Source organism: Ptychodera flava, chromosome 9 (genome assembly GCF_041260155.1).
Source record: "Ptychodera flava strain L36383 chromosome 9, AS_Pfla_20210202, whole genome shotgun sequence".
Taxonomy (NCBI): Eukaryota; Metazoa; Hemichordata; class Enteropneusta; family Ptychoderidae; genus Ptychodera; species Ptychodera flava.
The window spans coordinates 11,636,125-11,658,299 of record NC_091936.1 but is presented as its reverse complement, the minus strand read 5'-3'; the positions used below and the strand labels follow the sequence as shown (position 1 = coordinate 11,658,299).

General features: G+C 38.2%; 1 long non-coding RNA gene across 1 annotated transcript; it reads right to left on the bottom strand.

Annotated features, from left to right (window-relative positions):
* Positions 1-1,550: 1,550 nt before the first annotated feature.
* LOC139139997 (uncharacterized) lies at positions 1,551-21,239 on the bottom strand. Its single transcript, XR_011553925.1, has 3 exons — positions 21,200-21,239; positions 16,734-16,805; positions 1,551-1,606 (listed from the first exon to the last, which is right to left on the bottom strand). It is a non-coding gene; the product is annotated as an uncharacterized lncRNA (long non-coding RNA).
* Positions 21,240-22,175: the final 936 nt, after the last annotated feature.

Here is a 22,175-nt window from a genome sequence, read left to right as displayed (position 1 = left end):
TAAACAAATCTCCAAGTCATCTGTAGACAAATATAAAAGACAAAGGTTGAAAAGCTTATGAAATGTCCGGTAATGTACATATTCCTGCTGATTAAAGATTGTTCTCATCGGGAGAGACTCTAAAGTCCACATCTTGTGCGGGTTCCGGTAATACAAGTTTGGCACCCTTACAAATATGATGACTTTTGTTGTCCTGTCTAAAATAAATAATCCCCTATTTTGACAAAAAGTTAGCAGGCTGTATTATCATATTTATAAGCTAAATTAGAATATACATGCCTCATGCCTTGTAAATACGAGTAGTCAAGATTGAAGTCAACACATATATTTCTAACCCAAATCATTTAAAACTTCATATGCATAGTCGCATAGTCATTTTGAGTTGTCTACAGATATTTGTTCTATGCTTCCTTCAAGCTATGATAGAAATTGGTCTTTATTGGGATATATATATATATAATATATATATATATATATATATATATATATATATATATATATATATATATATATATATATATATATATGACAACAGCCACCAGGTAGCCAATACACCCTCCACAATACACTTGACTTTCACTGTTGATGATTTATCATTCATCGCCCTATTCCTTCTACTGCTTGGTAACGGTATCCCACAATTCATTGCCTGTCAATTTGGTGTCACCTGGAACGAAAATCTCAACCCATACAGTATTCTTATTAACAATTTTGTGGTAAACTTTGTAAGTATCGGTTCCTGACTTTTGAAAAATCACGTCGGTTTGCAAGTCTAATCTGTGAAGTTCGTCATCACAAAATTTACTGAACTCCGGGTCATTACCTTTGTCTAAAACTAAATATACGTACCATTTCCCAGCAAACCATCTGTAAGAATCAAAAAACAGGCGTTCTCCACCTATCCATCCCAAATGATAAATATACGGAGGAAACCCACCCTTGAAGTTTCTCACAGGAATCGGGAGTTCTACATTAATGTAAGGCTGTACGCACATAATTCCACAACTCCATACCCAGCGATAAACATACTGAGGAAACCAACCCTCGAAGAAGTTTCTCACAGGAATCGGGAGTTCTACATTAATGTAAGGCTGTACGCACATAATTCCACAACTCCATCCCCAGCGATAAACATACTGAGGAAACCAACCCTCGAAGAAGTTTCTCACAGGAATCGGGAGTTCTACATTAATGTAACGCTGTACGCACATAATTCCACAACTCCATCCCAAGCGATAAATATACGGAGGAAACCCACCCTTGAAGTTTCCCACAGGAATTCTGACTCGTTCAGTGCCGTAAGGCGAAGTTTCGGGAAGGGCTATTCCCCCGTTTGAATTTTTAGTAAGGCTACAACAGAAGAAAACACCAGATTTGCCAACGATGGGACCACAAGGACCTAACTTTCCTGTTTCGATCGTCGTTGCTTTAAGCGTGCGTGAGCTTACAATCTGAAGCTTGTTTACTTCCGTTGTCACGTGATAAAGGTTGTAAATGTACAGCATTTCTCCCCCTTTTAATTGTCCTTCGGTTATCTTGTTTACCAGTTCTCCATGTTTTTTGTTAGAATCATACTTTTTATCGTCAACCATACTGTCTGTGTATTCTGTGTTTTTTTAAAAAGATAAAGTTTTCGTTATGGTGTCGTACGGACGTCCAATAACAGTTTTTGATGGTATGTGACTAAATGGCAGATAAACGTTCAGAGTAAATTTAACAACTATAATTTGGATTTGAGAAAATTACAATATGTATGTTCAGCAAAAGCTAAAGGGTAATGTCCTATTCAAATATATTTTTATATATATATATATATATATATATATATATATATATATATATATATATATATATATATATATATATATATTCACTCACACAACTGATTTGACATGATAATCTAAATTACATTTTGTTTCCCGCTAAACAACATATGCAATCAGCAGCCTAAACGTTTCAGTCGAACACAGCCACCCGATGAGTGTAGGCGGCTCTGCTGTCTATACGACACAAATTAGTAGCGGAAATGTAATTTAGATTATCCTGGTCAACTCAGTTGTGTATTTAGCTCTACTCCAGTATTCTGGGATTGAGCACTCTACTCAAGCTGATCTTTAACTAAACAAGTATATATATATATATATATATATATATATATATATATATATATATATATATATATATATATATATATATATATATATATATATAAAACATCCTCCCAATATTCAAATAAGTTCCACAGCGCCCCTCTCAGTCCATTTCCCGGAGGTATAAATAGCCATTCACCTGCATATCCGCACGCCAGATTCCAACCTTGGGCGTCGGACTGCAAGGTTGGTACTTTTTTCACATAATTACATATCATTTCCAATCGATCGACTTTCTCAAACAATTCCACAGTTTAAAGTTTTGTAAAGCAATGATTTCTTAATGTACAGCATTTATTTATAAGCACGATCTTTGTATTTTCCGTTATACAGTACACCTGAAGAAGCTCTAGTTTTGGAGCGAAACGTTGTGTCACAAGTTCATTAAAATACGTTCGGACCAAACAACTGGGTGTGGTAGTGTGTATCAATCAAGTTTTCTATATATATATATATATATATATATATATATATATATATATATATATATATATATATATATATATATATATATATATATATATATATATATATATAATCCCCCTTTTCCGAACAAGTGTGGCTGCGTCGGGGACGAGTGATTCCCCGTGTAGCGCCGTATTCCTCCGAGCCGTAGGCGAGGGGGATACGGCCACAACACGGGGAATCACGAGTCCGCGACGCAGACACACGAGTAAGGAATACGGGGGGATTATATATTTATCACATGCATAGACCTAGTTTTCCGTGAATAAACCTTTCAGGAATGATAATTATCGGGAAAGAACGAGAGAGAGTATTTTAAAAGATTTCATACGCTTTGTTATGTGGTCGTGGCTGGGTCACAGCTGACTTGACAGCGCTCAGCTGTACATGCCGAGGTTAACTTCGAGCATGCCGAAGCTGCTCCTATGGATAATTAGCATCTCTCGTAGGGATTGTTCTGTGCGAATCAAGCGGAAATAGGAAAGACTATGGACTTTTAATGCAAGGTATTAATTTGGTACTTACTATAACATTAATTTAAGTGAACATGCATTCATAAAATTATTGAACTCGCAAAGCGGTACGTCGTGACACTCAGCAGCGGCTGGCGAGAACGGGTTATGTTTGTCAATATTCGAACATCATTCAAAGAATTCTGCTTTACAAAGTTTGTATGAAACTTTCAAAATTACCAATTATTATGTTTTAAGAAATTATCAATTGTATGATAAAATTTTAATAAATAAAATGAGCTTGTTTAAAAAAAATGCAGAACAGTGTTCGGCTCTGACTCAATCGGTAAGGCTACAAGCAACGAGTCTTTCTGAGCTCAGACGCGAGATAACGCAGTTCAACAACAAGGTACAAAACAGGAAACGTGATGCACAATATGCATGGACAAAACAATAGCCTGCACCTTTAAATGCATTGATAACCTTGTGAACTCATCGCTCTTAAAAAACAAAATAGCATTTCTTCTAATGAGTTCCAAGTCCGGAGTATCGTCATTTCTGTCAGGAATGATGAATGCTCTTCGCTTCCTCGGCTCGACCCGGGGGCTCGACTCGTTGACTGCCGCGGCAGCATTGATCGTGATGTTGATCCTGAAACCCGTCAATGTTGCTTCAGAAAACATACTTACTGCTGCAGGGATGATCGATACGTATCTTTGGTTTATGGCTATGCTTATTATGTTGTTTGATGAACATCGACAGGGGCTCAACCTCTTTTGACGAGGTAGGAAACACAAAATGTCTGTAACATGTCATAGCCGGCGTGAAAATGTCAGTGGTGTAGAAATCAAACGTTTTCATCACAGATCAACGACGAAGAAACACAAATTCATAAAATTCTAGTATCGAGGACATTTTGTATTTTACACATATATTTAAATATTCCATATTTCCTTATGCTTCATTACCCTCCCACTTTTGTATTTCAGGGATTTGAAAATAAGTTCTGAACAGCTGATTTTTTGTTTACGTTTTAAAAGTAGTCTGGGTCCCATATTCACCACATGTGGAATATGGATTCATCGTAGTTATATACCTATAGTGTGACGTCATAAATAGGGATAACTGGGTCTATATATGTGATATATATATATATATATATATATATATATATATATATATATATATATATATATATATATATAATAACACAAAATTACTTCAAGTACAAAGTAATGGTATCTGTTACGTAAGTTTCATGCATCCTGCAATCATCAGACAGATGAAGTGAAAGTATAACTAGCTTAACACTCTTATATGTTTGATCGGGTCGTACCATTCTATTTATAGGTGGTGTTAAAATTTGATAGATAATATTTGTTTTGGTGGCGACATTTTGAAACCAACTCCGAGCGTTTGTTTAACAGCGTAGATTTGTCAGCATTGATAATGTGCAGTTTTTCTGATATACAAAGATTACATCGCTTGCTTATGTTAGAGTAACGTGATGCTTTGTCAATAATTGACCACGAAATGTCAAAAACCTGGTTCTTTTGTTTCAAGGTCCAGATGAACTTGGAAAGTGTTGATATCTTTCGTTACGGAACGATTGCATGTGATTAGCGAAGCGCGTCTTGAAGGTGTTATCAGTGAGTCCGATGTAGACCTTCTCCGTGTTGTCCCCCGTTGATACCTTGGCCTTGTAAACTACACCTTTTACTTGACAGTTACCCTTCAAGGGGCATGTACACTTGTCCCGGCAATTACAATCAGCTGGTCGATCTTGACGTTGGTCTCCGGTGATTACTCTCTTATTATGTGATTTGAGTATACTAGCCATATTCTTCATACAACTGTAACTCACTTTAATTGTGTTTATATTGAAGATCTTATGAAGCTTAGACCCCTTTGGAAAGTGTTTGTCAACAAGTTGAAGGAATTTCTTGCCGATATTAGTTTCCACGTTCTTGCTGAAAGGGGGATTGAACCACGTGATGTTACGTTTCCTGTTATTGTTTCTCCTCGCTGATTGGTTGGTCTTGACATATTCTAATTTGATCTTTGTACACGCTTGACTTTGACCTGTGTGTTTATCAAAGATTCCCTTATCACTGGATATCATTGAGATGCGTTTGCTTATTGCGTCAGGTATGTGTTTAATTATAGTTGGCGGGTGGTTAGACTGTTTATGGACATAAATTGTTTGGTCGTTTGGTTTACGGTACGGATAGAACTTGCCGTCATTCAGATTAAATGTTAAATCCAAGAAGTTTGTTATTTTCTGGTTTGTCTCAATTCTGATCTTGAGCCCAATTTCATGCGTGATTTCCTTTTTCACCATTTCCGCTTTGCTGGCTGTGGTATTCTGAATACACCAAGCCCGTCATCACAGTATAGGCCGATTAGATTCTTATCATATTTCTTGGCGAGTGTGCTGAGGGTATACAGACCAACCAATTCGCATATTTCAGCACCGTCGAAGCTCCCCATTGCAACATCAAATAAATCCTTATACTCTCTTTTAACATCTTAGCTCAGTAATTGACCAATCTTTTTGAGATTGGGGATTTGGCCGAACGGTTTTAATTGTCTCTGGCTTCTCTGCTATAGGTGATTAGGTATGATATCGTATGTTGTGAGTTCGAACCCCAGTGAAACCACCATATTTTCTATCCTGGGTTGATAGCTCTGCTGGTGGACAGAATTGTCCCCGAGGCTGTCTTTCGCCCAGTGTAAGCGATGTATTCGTTAGTTCGCTTCGATAAAGTTTGTGTGTGATAGTGAGTTTATGAGCCAGGGTGCTTTACGGATTCTACAGCGTGAGGAGTGGTTGCATTTAGAAAAGTTGTAGCATCTAATCTCGGTTATTGAACCATTTTTTTTGAGATTGGCGATTTGCCCGACCGGTTTTATCTGTGGCTTCTCTGCTATGTGACTACGTACTGTGCGTTTCGAGTTCGACCCCCTAGTGAAACCACTATATTTTCTATCTTGGGTTGATAGCTCTGCTTCAAAGAATCGTAACCGGGGCTGACTTTTGCTCAGTTTAAGCGATGTATTTTTTGTTTCCCTCAATAAAGTTTGTGTGTGATAGTCAGTGAGTGCTTCGTAGACCTTACAGAGTGTTAAGGTGTTGCAGTTAGACAAATTGTAGCATCTTAGGTCAGTTATTGAACCAGTCTTTTTGAGATGGGCGATTTGCCCAACGGTTTTGTCTGTGGCTTCTCTGCTATATTTCATTTATTTATTGCCATAAAGAAATAATAATAACAACTACTATAAACGTTTTACATATTACTGAAAAAGGAAAGAAATGGCAATTTAGGAGCCAAAAAATAGCTTTTCGCTAATCTGGTTTGGCCCCACCTCAAACTACATGTGCATCACTGTTAAAAGGGCTAGAAAGAAAAAAAAATCCAGTAAATACAACGAGCTTAAAATGTAAGAATTTACATGACAGTGACTACTTTACGATTCATCGATGAGGTGTTGTTTTAACGCTTTTTTAAACAGGTGTTGTGATGTGAATGATTTCATGTGAATGGGTAAACTATTCCACAGTTTAGCGCCTGAATAATTAATCGCAAATTTACCGGCATCTGTGTATATCTTCGGAATAGCTAAGTTTTGCTGAAGTTTAAACCTTGTATGTCGGCCATGGTCGACCATATTGAAATAGTCACTAATATGATGGGGAAGATTATAATTGTACAGATCAAAGATGAAATTTCCTATACCAAGTTTATAAAGTTTAAAGATATCAAGAAGACCTAGTTCTTTGAATAGTGGTGCAGACGGACACCGTAAACACATTTTCTGAATTTTCAAAATAGATTGCAAATATGTCGAGTATGTACTCCCCCACACTTCTAATCCATACATTATGTTTGGTTGAAGAAAAGCTTTATAAAGTAAAAGTAAAATATGTTTTGGTACAATGTTTCTTAACTTAAATAACATTCCTGACTTTTTTCGAATACAAAGTGTTACATAATCAATATGTTCTTTCCAAGACAAATGCTCGTCGAAAATCACACAACAAAGGAGGCTTTTTCCTCCTGCTTTATAATTTTACCTTTGACCCTTAGTACACCATGATTGGAGATAACTTTATGTTTGCAATGAAAAATTATATAATTTGTCTTCTCAATATTAATAGTCAATTTATTTGAGTCGCACCAGTGTATAACTCTCATGAAATGATGATTTACAACTGAAAGGTCTATGTTACTTAGCTTGTCAGGAAATGTATGAAATAAATTGGAATCGTCTGCAAATAAACGAAAATCAAAGTAGTTGGATGAGTTCGGGAGATCATTGATATATATTAAAAACAATGTTGGACCAAGTGTTGACCCCTGGGGCACACCACACGTGATTGGCATATTTTCAGATTTCACCTGGTCCGCAAAAACAAACTGGGTACGATTATGCAGATAATCTGAAAACCAACTGAGAGGGTTTCCCCTTATACCGTAATGTTGAAGCTTTGATAGTAAAATACTATGGTCTATCGTATCAAAAGCCTTTGCAAAATCTATGAAGATCCCAATAGTAGCATTCCCGTTGTCGATCTGATGCAGTAAGTCACTAACCAAATTGATAAGTGACAATTTTGCGCTATGTTTTTCACGAAAACCATATTGATGTTTATACAGTAAATTAAACTTGTTGAGAAAGCCCATAAGTCTAGTATTTACAGTTTTTTCAATAATTTTGCTGAAAAGGGGTAACACAGAAATCGGTCGGTAGTTTCCAGGTGCATCTTTTGAACCTTTCTTATAAATTGGTATTACCCTCGCTACCTTTAATGCATTTGGAAACTTGCATTGTGTAAACGACAGATTGAATATATGAGACAATGGTTTGGCTATTTGATTAGCAGCAATTACAATAAGTTTCGCTGGTAAATTATCACAGCCGGAAGCCTTTTTTATATCAAGGGTTCTCAACAAATTGGCAACTTCAATTTCTGATGTTGGCTCTAAGAAAAACGAATTTTTACAGGTCTTGGGTAGGAAATCAAAATAAGAATGTGAAGGTGAATGAATTCTGCTAGCCAGATCGGGTGGTACATTTGTGAAGAAACTATTGAAACCATTTACAATCTCATAAGGAGTACTACATATCGTCTCATTTTCATCACTAGATGTAACAATCAGTTGTTCTGGTAAACATGTTCTATTACAAACTTTCTTCCTACTGAGTAAATGATTAATGATATCCCATGTCTTGGTAGAATTATTATGGTTTTCTAGAATCAAAGACGCATAGTAATCTCTCTTAGCAGCCCTTAGGACTTTAGTTAATTTAAAGTGTTTCTATATTGTTTGTAATTATTAACAATTTGTAAGTCATAGTTTGAGTGAATCATTTTCGCAAATAAATTATGCTTTTGTAGATTGATTTTCTTATTGATTTTGTAATCCAGGGCTTGTGTTTGTTGATGTTCTTAAAGGTCTTTTCGACAACTGGTGCGTGTTTATCACAGCAATCACGGAAAATTGAAACGAAATTGTTGTAAGCATCATCGACGCTTGTTCTAGTGTAAACCTCGTTCCATGTTTGCTCAGAGAGATCATTTACAAAATCTGTTCCATCAAATATTTTATAATTTCTAAAAGCAACTTTTCCTGACATCCTGCTATGTAAACTTATATCTTTGAAGATCGCAAAAACTGGTAAATGATCAGATATCTCACAAGCGATAGTACCAGAAACAATGGAACAGTTACTGATATTTGTGTAAATATGATCGATAACAGTACGAGAGATTTCAGTAACCCGTGTTGGAACTGTAATCAATTGAGAAAAATGTAGACAGTTCAATGCTGTAATGTAACTATCAACACATTTATCCTGTCTGGAAATATCAATATTAAAATCGCCAAGAAGAATGCAATGTTTCTTATCTACTTTTACACAGTTGAGTACATCTAAAAGGCTATTTTCAAAATCGGACAACATAGTATTCGGCTTCCTATACAGTATACCTATAACATAAACCTGTTTTCCGTCCTGTATTTCCAACCACAATGACTCAGAATTAGAAATGGTGAATGACAATTTCTTATATTTTACTGATGTATGGATATAGGCCGCAACGCCTCCTCCTCTGCCGGACTCACGACAGTTTACTTCAAGATTATATGAATCTAACGAAAAAAAAATAGGGTCATTGATATGCCACGTTTCAGAGACACCAACGATTTTAAACTTTTGCTGGAATGTGTCCTCATACATCAAACGAAACTCCTCAAAGTTTTTATTCAATGAGCGAGTATTTATATGCGAGACCGCAAACGACTGGTCAATAACGGAGTGGTACCTTTCGTTAAAGTCGGAGGGTGTTATGGCGTCGCAGCAACAATTTACATTTTCTGCACTTTGTAAATACACTAAATCAATTATGAGTGGCTAGGGTACATTTACTAACTCATATGTAAAGAATAAATAAATAATACAACAAAAAGACAAAACAAATACTTCATCGCTTTTGAAATAATGTTTTTGGTATAAAATTCAGTACCAAACTACACAGCAATATATTGTGGTCTCACTTGATTTTTTTAATGTCACCTTCATTTGAAATACACATCGATCGTTCGTTTTGATTTTTCTCACATATATATTACCGTTAACAGTCCATAAATATCTAAACTTGGCTTTCTTTCTTTCTTCATTTACCTTGTGCAGGAGCTGTCGCTGTGATTTACATAGATTCTCGTTGACAAAAATGGCATTCCGCTGTTGATATCCAAGTTCTCGAGTTGTAATTCCTTGTAGCTTTCTTCGGTTATCGTAGATGTAATTTCGCTTCTTCCTCGTTGTAAATTTGATGATAATGGGCCGTATACGTGGACTTCCGTTTCGTCTGGTATCATCGTTCGTACTTTGTCTGATGCCTATTCGATGCGTTATGTCGATGTCTTTAGCATTGATCTCAGGATCTATTTTCCTTAAGACACTGAGAACAGTAGTATCTGTATCTTCTGCACCTTCTTGAGGTTCAGGAATACCTGCAATCTCTAGATTTATCCTCCGGTTGTATTGATCCAACATATGCAGCTGTGTTTCTAGCACTGACACTCGGTTACATAACTGCCTATTGTCTTGCTGCAAGATGCGATTGGAATTTAGCAGTTCTTGAATTTGAGTTTTCATAGTTTCGAATTGGAAGCTTATAAAATCCACCGATTTTACAAGGTCATGTTGAGATTCTTTAAGATTTCTAACCTCTGTCTTAATTTCTTGGATTCCTTCCAACACTCTGGTCATTTGATCTTTGCCAGCATTTTCATCTGTCGATGTTTGATCCAAACTTGACGTTGCACCTTGTAGTGTACAGGGTGTGGCGGGTACCGTTGTTGCTTTCCCAGGCTTTTCGGTTGCTGATCTTTCTATTCCAAATCGTCGATATTCGCATTTAGGACACAGCATCAGATCTCCCTGGCACAGCACCACGTTCTTCCTTGCTGGACAGTCATGGCATTTCATGTTTGGTTCGTTAAACTCCGAAAAACTTCAAAGATAAGTGAAAATAAGCCGGAGCGACGCAAATGCGTTGTTGCTCCGTTGAAAGCGCCCTCAATGTATCATGACTAGGTACCGTACGTTGTGAGTTCGAACCCAAGTTAAACCACTATATTTTCTATCCTGGGTTGATACCTCTGCTTGACAGAATTGTCCCAAAGGCTATCTTTCGCCCACTTTAAGCAATGTATTCACTGTTTCGTTCGATAAAGCTTGTGTGTGATAGTAAGTGTGCGAGCGGGAGTGCTTCACCGGCTCAACAGCTTGTGGAGGGGTTGCAGTCAGAAAAAAATGTAACATCTTAGCTCGGTTATTGAATCAATCCTTTTGAGATTGGGGATTTGGCTGAGCGGTTTTGTCTGTGGATTCTCTGCTAGGTGACTAGGTACAGTAGGTTCTGAGTTCTAACCCAAGTGAAACCCCCATATTTTCTATCCTTGGTTGATAGCTCTGCTGGTGGACAGAATTCTCCCTGAGGCTATCTTTCGCCCAATTTAAGCAATGTATTAATTGCTTCACTTCGATAAAGTTTTCTGTGATAGTGAGTGTACACGCCTGAGGCTAATAGGTTCTACATTGTGTTAAGGTGTTGCAGTCAGAGAAATTGTAGCATCTTAGCTTGGTTATTGTACCTATGTTTTTGAGATTGGGGATTTGGCTGAGCGGTCTTGTCTGTGGCTTCTCTCCTTGGTGACTAGGTACCGTGCATTGTGAGTTCCAAGCCCAGTGAAACCACCATATTTTCTATCCTGAGTTGATACCTCTGCTTTTGACAGAATCGTCCCGAGGCTATCTTTCGCCCACTTTAAGCAATGTATTCATTGCTCTGTTCGATAAAGCTTGTGTGTGATAGTGAGTGTGCGATCGTGAGTGCTTCATGGGCTCTACAGCTTGTGAAGGTGTTGCAGTCAGACAAATTGTAACATTTAAGCTCCATTATTGATCCAATCTTTTTGAGATTAGGGATTTTGCCGAGCGGTTTTGTCTGTGGCTTCTATGCTAGTGGACTAGGAATTGTATCTTGTGAGTTAGAATCATAGTGAAACCACCATATTTTTTTTATCATGGGTTGAGAGCTCTGCTGGTGAACAGAATTGTCCCAGAGGCTATCTTTTGCCAAGTTAAAGCGATGTATTCTTTGCTTTGCTTCGATAAAGTTTGTGTGTGATAGTGAGTGTACGAACCTGAGTGCTTCATGGGCTCTACAGCGTGTGGAGGGGTTGCAGTCAGAAAAATGAAGCATCTTAGCTCAGTTATTGAACCAATCTTTTTGAGATTGGGGATGTGGCCGAGTGGTTTTTTTCTATGGCTTCTCCCCCAGATGACTGGGTACTGTATATTGTGATTTTGAACCATAGTGAAACCACCGTATTTTCTATCCTGGAATGAGAGCTCTGCTGGTGGACAGAATTGTCCCGGAGGCTATCTTTTGCCCAGTTTAAGCTATGTATTCATTGCTTTGCTTCGATAAAGTTTGTGTGTGATAGTTAGTGTGCGAGCAAGAGTGCTTCACGGGCTGTACAGCGTGTGGAGGGGTTGCAGTCAGAAAAATTCTAGCATCTTACCTCAGTATTGAACCAATCGTTTTGAAATTGGGGATTTGGCAGAGCGGTTTTGTCTGTGGCTTCTCTGCTAGGTGACTTGGTACCTTACGTTGTGAGTTCGAACCAAAGTTAAACCAACATATTTTCTATCCTGGGTTAATAGCTCTGCAGGTGGACAGAATTCTCCCCGATGATTTCTTTTGCCCAGTTTAAGCAATGTATTCATTGCTTCACTTCCATAAAGTTTGTCAGCGATAGTGGGTGTACAAGCCTGAGTGCTTGACGGGCTCTACATTGTGTTAAGATGTTGCAGTCAGAGAAATTGTAGCATCTTATCTTGGTTATTGAACCAATCTTTTTGAGATTGGCGATTTGCCTGACCGGTTTTGTCTGTGGCTTCTCTGCTATGTAACTAGGTACCGTACATTGTGAGTTCGAACCAAAGTTAAACCAACATATTTCTATCCTGGGTTAATATCTGTGCAGGTGGACAGAATTCTCCCGAGGCTTTCTTTCACCCAGTTTAAGCAATGTATTCATTGCTTCACTTCCATAAAGTTTGTCAGCAATAGTGAGTGTACAAGCCTGAGTGCTTCACGGACTCTACATTGTGTTAGGGTGTTGCAGTCAGAGAAATTGTAGCATCTTAGCTTGGTTATTGAACCAATCTTTTTTATATTGGCGATTTGCCCGACCGGTTTTGTCTGTGAAATCTCTGCTATGTAACTAGGTACCGTACGTTGTGAGTTCGAAACCAAGTTAAACCACTATATTTTCTATCTTGGGTTAATAGCTCTGCAGGTGGACAGAATTGTCCCCAAGGCTATCTTTCGCCCGTTTTAAGCGATTATTCATTGCTTCGTTTCGATAAAGTTTGTGTGTGATAGTGAGTGTGCGAGTGGGAGTGCTTCACCAGCTCAACAGCTTGTGGAGGGGTTGCAGTCAGAAAAAATGTAACATCTTAGCTCGGTTATTGAACCAATCCTTTGAGATTGGGGATTTGGCTGAGCGGTTTTGTCTGTGGCTTCTCTGCTAGGTGACTAGGTACAGTAGGTTCTGAGTTCTAACCCCAGTGAAACCCCAATATTTTCTATTCTTGATTGATAGCTCTGCTGTTGGACAGAATTCTCCCCGAGGCTATCTTTCGCCCAGTTTAAGCAATGTATTAATTGCTTCACTTCGATAAAGTTTTTCTGCGATAGTGAGTGTACAAGCCTGAGGTTTGATAGGTTCTACATTGTGTTAAGGTGTTGCAGTCAGAGAAATTGTAGCATCTTAGCTTGGTTATTGAACCTATGTTTTGGAGAATGGGGATTTGGCCAAGCGGTCTTGTCTGTGGCTTCTCTGTTAGGTGACTAGGTACCGTGCATTGTGAGTTCCAAGCCCAGTGAAACCACCATATTTTCTATCCTGGGTTGATACCTCTGCTTTTTGACAGAATCGTCCCCGAGGCTATCTTTCGCCCGCTTTAAGCAATGTATTCATTGCTTCGTTCGATAAAGCTTGTGTGTGATAGTGAGTGTGCGATCGTGAGTGCTTCACGGGCTCTACAGAGTGTGAAGGGGTTGCAGTCAGAAAAATTGTAACATTTAAGCTCCATTATTGATCCAATCTTTTTGAGATTAGGGATTTTGCCGAGCGGTTTTGTCTGTGGCTTCTCTGCTAGGTGACTAGGTACTGTATCTTGTGAGTTTGAACCATAGTGAAACCACCATATTTTCTATCCCAGGTTGAGAGCTCTGCTGGTGAACAGAATTTTCAAAGAGGCTATCGTTTGCCAAGTTAAAGCGATGTATTCATTGCTTTGCTTCGATAAAAAATTGTGTGTGATGGTGAGTGTACGAACCTGAGTGCTTTATGGGCTCTACAGCATGTGGAGGGGTTGCAGTCAGAAAAATGAAGCATCTTAGCTCAGTTATTGAACCAATCTTTTTGAGATTGGGGATGTGGCCGAGTGGTTTTTTTCTATGGCTTCTCTCCTTGGTGACTAGGTACTGTATCTTGTGAGTTCGAACCATGGTGAAACCACCATATTTTCTATCCAGGTTGAGAGCTCTGCTGGTGAACAGAATTGTCCAAGAGGCTATCTTTTGCCCAGTTTAAGCGATGTATTCATTGCTTTGCTTCGATAAAGTTTGTGTGTGATAGTTAGTGTGCGAGTGATAGTGCTTCATGGGCTCTACAGCGTGTGGAGGGTTTGCAGTCAGAAAAATTGTAGCAACTTAGCTCAGTTATTGAACCAATCTTTTTGAGATTGGGGATTTGGCCGAGCGGTTTTGTCTGTGGCTTCTCTGCTAGGTGACTAGGTAGAGTACGTTGTGAGTTCGAACCATTGTGAAACCACCATATTTTCTATCCTTGGTTGAAAGCTCTGCTGGTGGACAGAATTCTCACCGAGGCTATCTTTCACCCACTTTAAGCGATGTATTCATTGCTTCGCTTCGAAAAAGATTGTCTGCGATAGCGAATGTACAAACCTGAGTACTTGACGGGCTCTACATTGTGTTAAGGTGTTGCAGTCAGAGAAATTGTAGCTTCATAGCTCGGTCATTGAACCAATCTTTTTGAGATTGGGGATGTGGCCGAGTGGTTTTTTCTATGGCTTCTCTCCTTGGTGACTAGGTACTGTATCTTGTGAGTTCGAACCATGGTGAAACCACCATATTTTCTATCCAGGGTTGAGAGCTCTGCTGGTGAACAGAATTGTCCAAGAGGCTACTTTTGCCCAGTTTAAGCGATGTATTCATTGCTTTGCTTCGATAAAGTTTGTGTGTGATAGTTAGTGTGCGAGTGAGAGTGCTTCATGGGCTCTACAGCGTGTGGAAGGGTTGCAGTCAGAAAATTGTAGCAACTTAGCTTAGTTATTGAACCAATCTTTATGAGATTGGGGATTTGGCCGAGCGGTTTTGTCTGTGGCTTCTCTGCTAGGTGACTAGGTAGAGTAGGTTGTGAGTTCTAACCCCAGTGAAACCACCATATTATAGTTGTATGAAGAATGTTGCTAGTTTACTCACATTGTATAATAAGAGAGTAATCACTGGAGACCAAGGTCAAGATCGACCAGCTGACTGTTAATGCCGGGGCAAGTCTACATGCCCCTTGATGGGTAATTGTCAAGTAAATGGTGTGGTTTACAAGGCCAAGATATCAATGGGGACAACTCGGAGAAGGTCTACATTAGACTCACTGATAACACCTTCAAGACGCTAACGAAAAGATTCAGCTAACGAAAGATATCATCACTCAACTAAGCTGTCTTAGTACATCTTGACCCTGAAACAAATGAACCACGTCAATTATTGACAAAGCATATCATTACTCGAACATAAGCAAGCGATGTAATCTTTGTATATCAGAAAAACTGCACATTATCAATACAATGCTGACAAATCTACACTGTTAAACAAACGCTGGGAGATGGTTTCAAAATGTCGCCACCAAAACAAATATTTCCGTCGTATCTATCAACTTTTAACACAACCTATATATAAAATGGTACGTCCCGATTATTATACGAGTGTTGAGCTAATAAGACTTTCACTTCATCTGTCTGATGATTGCAGGGTGCATGAATCTTAGGTAACAAATACCATTACTTTAAAGTAATTTTTTGTTATTATTTATCACGCTCTGCTTTAGCATCGAGCACTGTAATTGTAACGATGACATCTGTATACTTCGATATATATATATATATATATATATATATATATATATATATATATATATATATATATATATATATATATATATATGGAACGATAGAAAATTAAATTATGACAATGTCTGATTTTCCCTCAAATGTAGGAATTTACATTTTTAGTATGATAGATTTTCCACTTTTTGTCACATCTTGCTGGAAAACGTGCATAGATATCGTTATGATAATCATGTTGTTAAGAGGGTTTCGGTAATATTAGGTTCGCCATCAATTATAAAGACGTGAATCTATTAAATAAATCACCGAGACAGAAGATGGTATATGTGTAAGTTAAAGGGACAAAGTCGCCAATTTTTCAGCAATTGTGTTTGATACGAGGTACTACTTATATTGATTGACATGTTAAAAGATACTGAATGAATGGGTGACCATCCACATGTTCGACCCTGGTTTTATACACGATACATGAAACCATTGCGAAAATGAATTAATGGTCATGACCATTAATTCATTTCGCGACTGTTTCATTTAATTTGTCTTATACCGGGGTCGAGTATATGCATGGTCACCCATTTATTCAGTATCTTTCAACATGTCAAACAAAAAAGGTAGTATCTCGTATCAAACAAAATTCATGAAAAATGGGCGACTTTGTCCCTTTCAACATAATTTGCCTTAGCGACTTTACCATATATACTTCTTGAATTTACAACTCCGATAGGTGAATTAACTTGTAAAGTCTAAGCCGCGAGCTTTTGGCCAATCAAATATTGCTGACTTATTGGGGAAGAGTCTGTGCAACAACTACATCACTGCAAGCATAGACAGTGGTTTCCGCCCAGCCTTAAGTTCCAAAGCATAAACAATTCCCTACTATACGATTGATAAAATCAAAAATTCTATTGCACCCATAATAATGCATACTCACCGTTCGTTAGTCAACCAAAATAATTCTTTTCACACTGTTTCCCACCTTGCTCGACCTTAACGTGACCTCCAGCTGAAAATAGAAATAGATTACGTTGGTAATGAGTGGCTCGAAAAATACGGTACAATGTACTCAATTCTCAAGATTTTTGGTGTATATCAGAATAATATTCAGTCAAAATATCTTTGCATTTAAATTCTGTCAACGTCATAAAATTTCAGTTTTGTTCAGGGAGATAATTTCAAACACTCAAAGTCATACAAAGACTGGACGATGCTAATGTGCTTTGACAGGCGCGTAAATTGCTATTATTCAACATCAATTAATATTAACACAAATTTAGGTGAACATGTCAGTTTGGCGTCAATTTGAAGGGACCTCGTCGACCTTTGACCCACTCGCTGACATGGCTATCTAGGTTACCCATTCTATTCAACATCGGCATTTAAATCATAGTTTAACATAATTTATTCAGTGACGATAAATGATGATTCAGGGTACATCTTGAAAATTAGCATGATGTGATGTATTTAATTCTGCCAAATGATAAGTGTACAGTTACGGTTTTACCAATAGGGAAAAGACAAAAAAACTAACATAAAGCACAGCAGGGAAACAAAGACCAAAAACAGAGCTAGAAAGAACAACTCATTGACAATGACATAGTCCCCACTTGGAATAGGGGAGTTTAGTCTTGATGGGGCAGGTAAATGTGGTCTTTAAGAAGTATCACTGGAGTGTATATGTTAAGATCTATGGGCACATAGGTCTATGTTGTTTTTCCCAATTTGAAACACATGAGGCATGTCTAAGTTATGGTTCTAAATCGGGAAAATAGATCAGACCTCTAGCTGTATTGGCCAGCCAAAATATACATATGTGGATAATAAATGATGTCCAAGATGTGACATCTTAAGGTCTAATATCCTATCAAAATTGGACGGTATAGAACTTGTGGTTACTGAGTTATGCATATATATGTATAATCAAGGTAAAAAGTCATCGAGGTCACGTGACATTTTGAAAAAAAAAAATATATTGCTAATTAATCCCAAATTGCCAAAAATCTGACATCTAGCTCGATTTGCTTGCCAAGAATTAGATATGTGCATAATCAATGAGGTAAAGCGTGTGTTGTCATAAGGTCGCCCATCCTACTAAATATAAAGGACATAGCACTTGTGGTTACTTATTTATTGACAAAAAGCATATTTTAGGTAAAAGGTCATAGAGGTCACATGACATTTGATCAAAAAATTTCTATTCTATAGTTATCCCTATATACCAAAAATCAGACATCCAGCTCTATTGGCTTGCTCAGAATTAGATATGTGCATAATTAATGAGGTACAGTATGTGGCATCATAAGGTCTTCCATCATACCAAATATGAAGGGTGTACCACTTGTGGTTACTGAGTTATGGACTATATGTGTATTTCAGGTCAAAGGTCATTGAGGTCACGTGACATCTTGTCAAAAAATTGTATTGCTAAGTTATCCCTATATACCAAAAATCAGACCTCTAGCTCTATTGGCTTGCTCAAAATTAGATATGCGTATAATTAATGAGGTACAATATGTAGCGTCATAAGGTGTCCCATCATACCATACATGAAGGGTGTAGCACTTGTGGTTACTGAGTTTATGGACAAATATGTATATTTGAGATCAAAGGTCACTGAGGTCACATGACAATTTGTCAAAAAAAATTGTATTGCTAAGTTATCCCTATATACCAAAAATCAGACCTCTAGCTCTATTGGCTTGCTCAAATTAGATATGCATATACGGCTAGTTTTCAATCGGATTCGAACCCACAACATACGGCATCAGTCGCCTAGCTGAGAGGCCACAGACAGAACCACTCGGCTAAATCTCCACTCCCAAAAAAGAGTGGTTCAATAGCCGGCTAAGTTGTTACATTTTTCTGACTGAGACCGCTCAACACGTTGTAGAGTTCGTGAAGCACTCACGCACGCATGCTCACTATCATACATCGCACATACACACTTTATCGAAGCGAAGAAACGAATTTCATCGCTTTCATCGCTTTTGACTGGGCGAATATAATTAATGAGGTACAATATGTAGTGTCATAAGGTGTCCCATCATACCATACATGAAGGGTGTAGCACTTGTGGTTACTGAGTTATGGACAAATATGTATATTTGAGGTCAAAGGTCACTGAGGTCACATGACAATTTGTCAAAAAAAATTGTATTGCTAAGTTATCCCTATATACCAAAAATCAGACCTCTAGCTCTATTGGCTTGCTCAAAATTAGATATGCACATAATTAATGAGGTACAATATGTGGCGTCATAAGGTGTCCCATCATACCATACATGAAGGGTGTAGCACTTGTGGTTACTGAGTTATGGACAAATATGTATATTTGAGATCAAAGGTCACTGAGGTCACATGACAATTTGTCAAAAAAAAATTGTATTGCTAAGTTATCCCTATATACCAAAAATCAGACCTCTAGCTCTATTGGCTTGCTCAAAATTAGATATGCATATAATTAATGAGGTACAATATGTAGCGTCATAAGGTGTCCCATCATACCATACATGAAGGGTGTAGCACTTGTGGTTACTGAGTTATGGACAAATATGTATATTTGAGGTCAAAGGTCACTGAGGTCACATGACAATTTGTCAAAAAAAATTGTATTGCTAAGTTATCCCTATATACCAAAAATCAGACCTCTAGCTCTATTGGCTTGCTCAAAATTAGATATGCGCATAATTAATGAGGTACAATATGAGGCGTCATAAGGTGTCCCATCATACCATATATGGAGGGTGTAGCACTTGTGGTTACTGAGTTATGGACAAATATGTATATTTGAGGTCAAAGGTCACCGAGGTCACGTGACATCTTGTCAAAATATCTGAGATATCATTGCGAATGGAGGGACATGACCCAATCTATAAGCTCCCTGGACTTCATCCGTGAGGCTAAAAACTGTGTCACCGCATCCTTTTTGCTATATGAATATGATGTGACACTAAATTTTTATTTTACTTGGCCTTATACATGGGATTCTATGCAGAGCTGACTTATACATGGGAGTCTATGGACTGCCTTATACATGGGAGTCTATGGACTGACTTATACATGGGAGTCTATGGACTGCCTTATACATGGGAGTCTATGGAAATCCTTATACATGGGGTCTATGGACTGCCTTATACATGGGAGTCTATGGACAGCTGCCTTATACATGAGAGTCTATGGAGGTGGAAACTAAAAAGTCCTCTAACACGGCCAAATTTGATCGCATTGTGAAACAAATCGACGTGCATCTGTATGGGGTAGGGTACTATCCTTGTGCAAAGTTTGAAAGAAATTGACCAGGGCATGTCTGAGATATCTGCGTGAACGGACGGACGGACGGACGGACGGACGGACGGACATGACCCAATCTATAAGTCCCCCCGGACTTCGTCCGTGGGGACTAATAAACATTATAGAAATAACGGACGACGAGCTGACCATTAACGTTTATTTATAGGCAAGAGCGAGAGGAAAGCCAAAATTGAACGAGCTAGGCTTGCCGAGTCCGTTAATTTGGCTTTCTTCTCGCCCGCGCCCATAAATAAACGTTAATGGTCTGCGCGGAGTCTGTTATTTCAATTATATTATCAATGATCCCCGAAAAACCGTCAAAATTTACGAATATATCCCGTGCGAACGACAACGGGCACCAGAACCTTCAGTGAGTAGTGCGTGCGCTGCAAAAATTTTGCAAATCCTGAGATTGTCTTGAAGAAAAGCGGTGATTATAATCTTTGTACAAATCACAATTTTCGTTTTAGCCGTAAAGTTACTGCGTTTACGATATAATTCATATTCACGGGCATGAAAACAAACCATTACTGTGTATTTGCTGGCAGTCACGTGGTTCAGCTCGACCAATTAAAACGCAATGGACAGGGCATGGTAATATAATAATGTTTATTCTTTTTAGCTCTGTGTTTGCTCTTTGTTTCTCTGCTGTGTTTTATGTTAGTTTTTTTTGTCTTTTCGCTTGAACTGTATTTTGGCGAAAGCCCGTTGTTCCCAGCCTGTAAATATAAAAAGTTAATTTCATTTTCCAAACAGCTGTACAGGAATGTTATGGTGTTATGACCTCCTATTCAACAAGTACGAGCATTATGACGCATTGAAATGCTGACATAGTTTTCAATAGTTTTTCTTCTTACAGTCCTACAGTACGTATTCATTTTCTCGTCCAGGTTAAGAATTGATAGCAGTTTATTCCATTCTTTGTGCATATCATTATATCATTATATAGTGTCATTGCCTTTAAGAAATAAGGACAAATATTAAGCAACAATGGCGAAATATTCGTTTCGTTCGTGAAGATCGAAGTTAACACAGGGGGACTGGGCTGAAAGGGTTTAGCATAATGTATGTATAATGCATGCATAAATATGTCACATGGCCGTGACATACCGTCCAGTAGGTATATTGTTCTTTGTGGTCATTGCTATCCCAGTAACTCGAGTAAGGGGCCGGTAAGGCGAGAAGTAGACCACATCGGATAGTTTAATAACGATACTTCTACATGATTACAATATCTAGAAAGGTCAGTTGTCTAGAAAGACCTGGTCCACTACAGTCAAATAGACTGCTAATAAGTACGTCAAAGACTCTGAGTGTCGTCAGCTCTGTGTCTCGGCGAATAAGCGCAAGTCAGGTTTGGAGAAGAACCATTTGATTTCGGGGGGAGCTGGAGCATATTTGGAAGAGAATTGTCGGCAGGTGAAGAAGAAGGGAAAAATCATCCAGTTATGTCTTGAGGAAAAAGACTGACCACAGCAGACCATTGCAAAAAAAAGTCACAAAATTTGAGGAACCTGACTCGCCCATTTTCTCATTCTCTGGAGGTCGCTGCCTTCGGTGGCGCTAACATTTTCAAAATACACGAGCAAGTCCAATGTTTTTTGCCAGTATTCGTGCTATAAACGCACAACAAAAGTCAGGTCAAAACTTGCACAATAAAAGGCTTTCGTTGTATCCTGCGTAATCATGAAAAAAATTGCATTGCTTCCACCAAATGTGGAAAAAATGATGCAAGACAGACAAAAGAAAACAATTGCTGCCACAGTGGCGGGGAAAAATTGCTACCATACCCATTTCCTCCAGCCCCCCGAAATTAAATGATTGTCCCCTTAACATTAATTTATTGTCAGCGCGAGGACATAAGTATGACCTTTGCCCTTCAGTCATTGTACCAGACTGAGTTATGCTTTTTTACGTCGACCATAATCGACTGTGCAGGATGAAGTCATACAAATCAGTGTACACTTGTACATAAATCAGTGCATTCACATTTATGTGTAGGCACACATCTCCACGTTGCTCGCTCTTTCTCGGCTATCATCAGTAGACACTAGTAGCCAACCTGTAAACAGTCCTATAACATCTA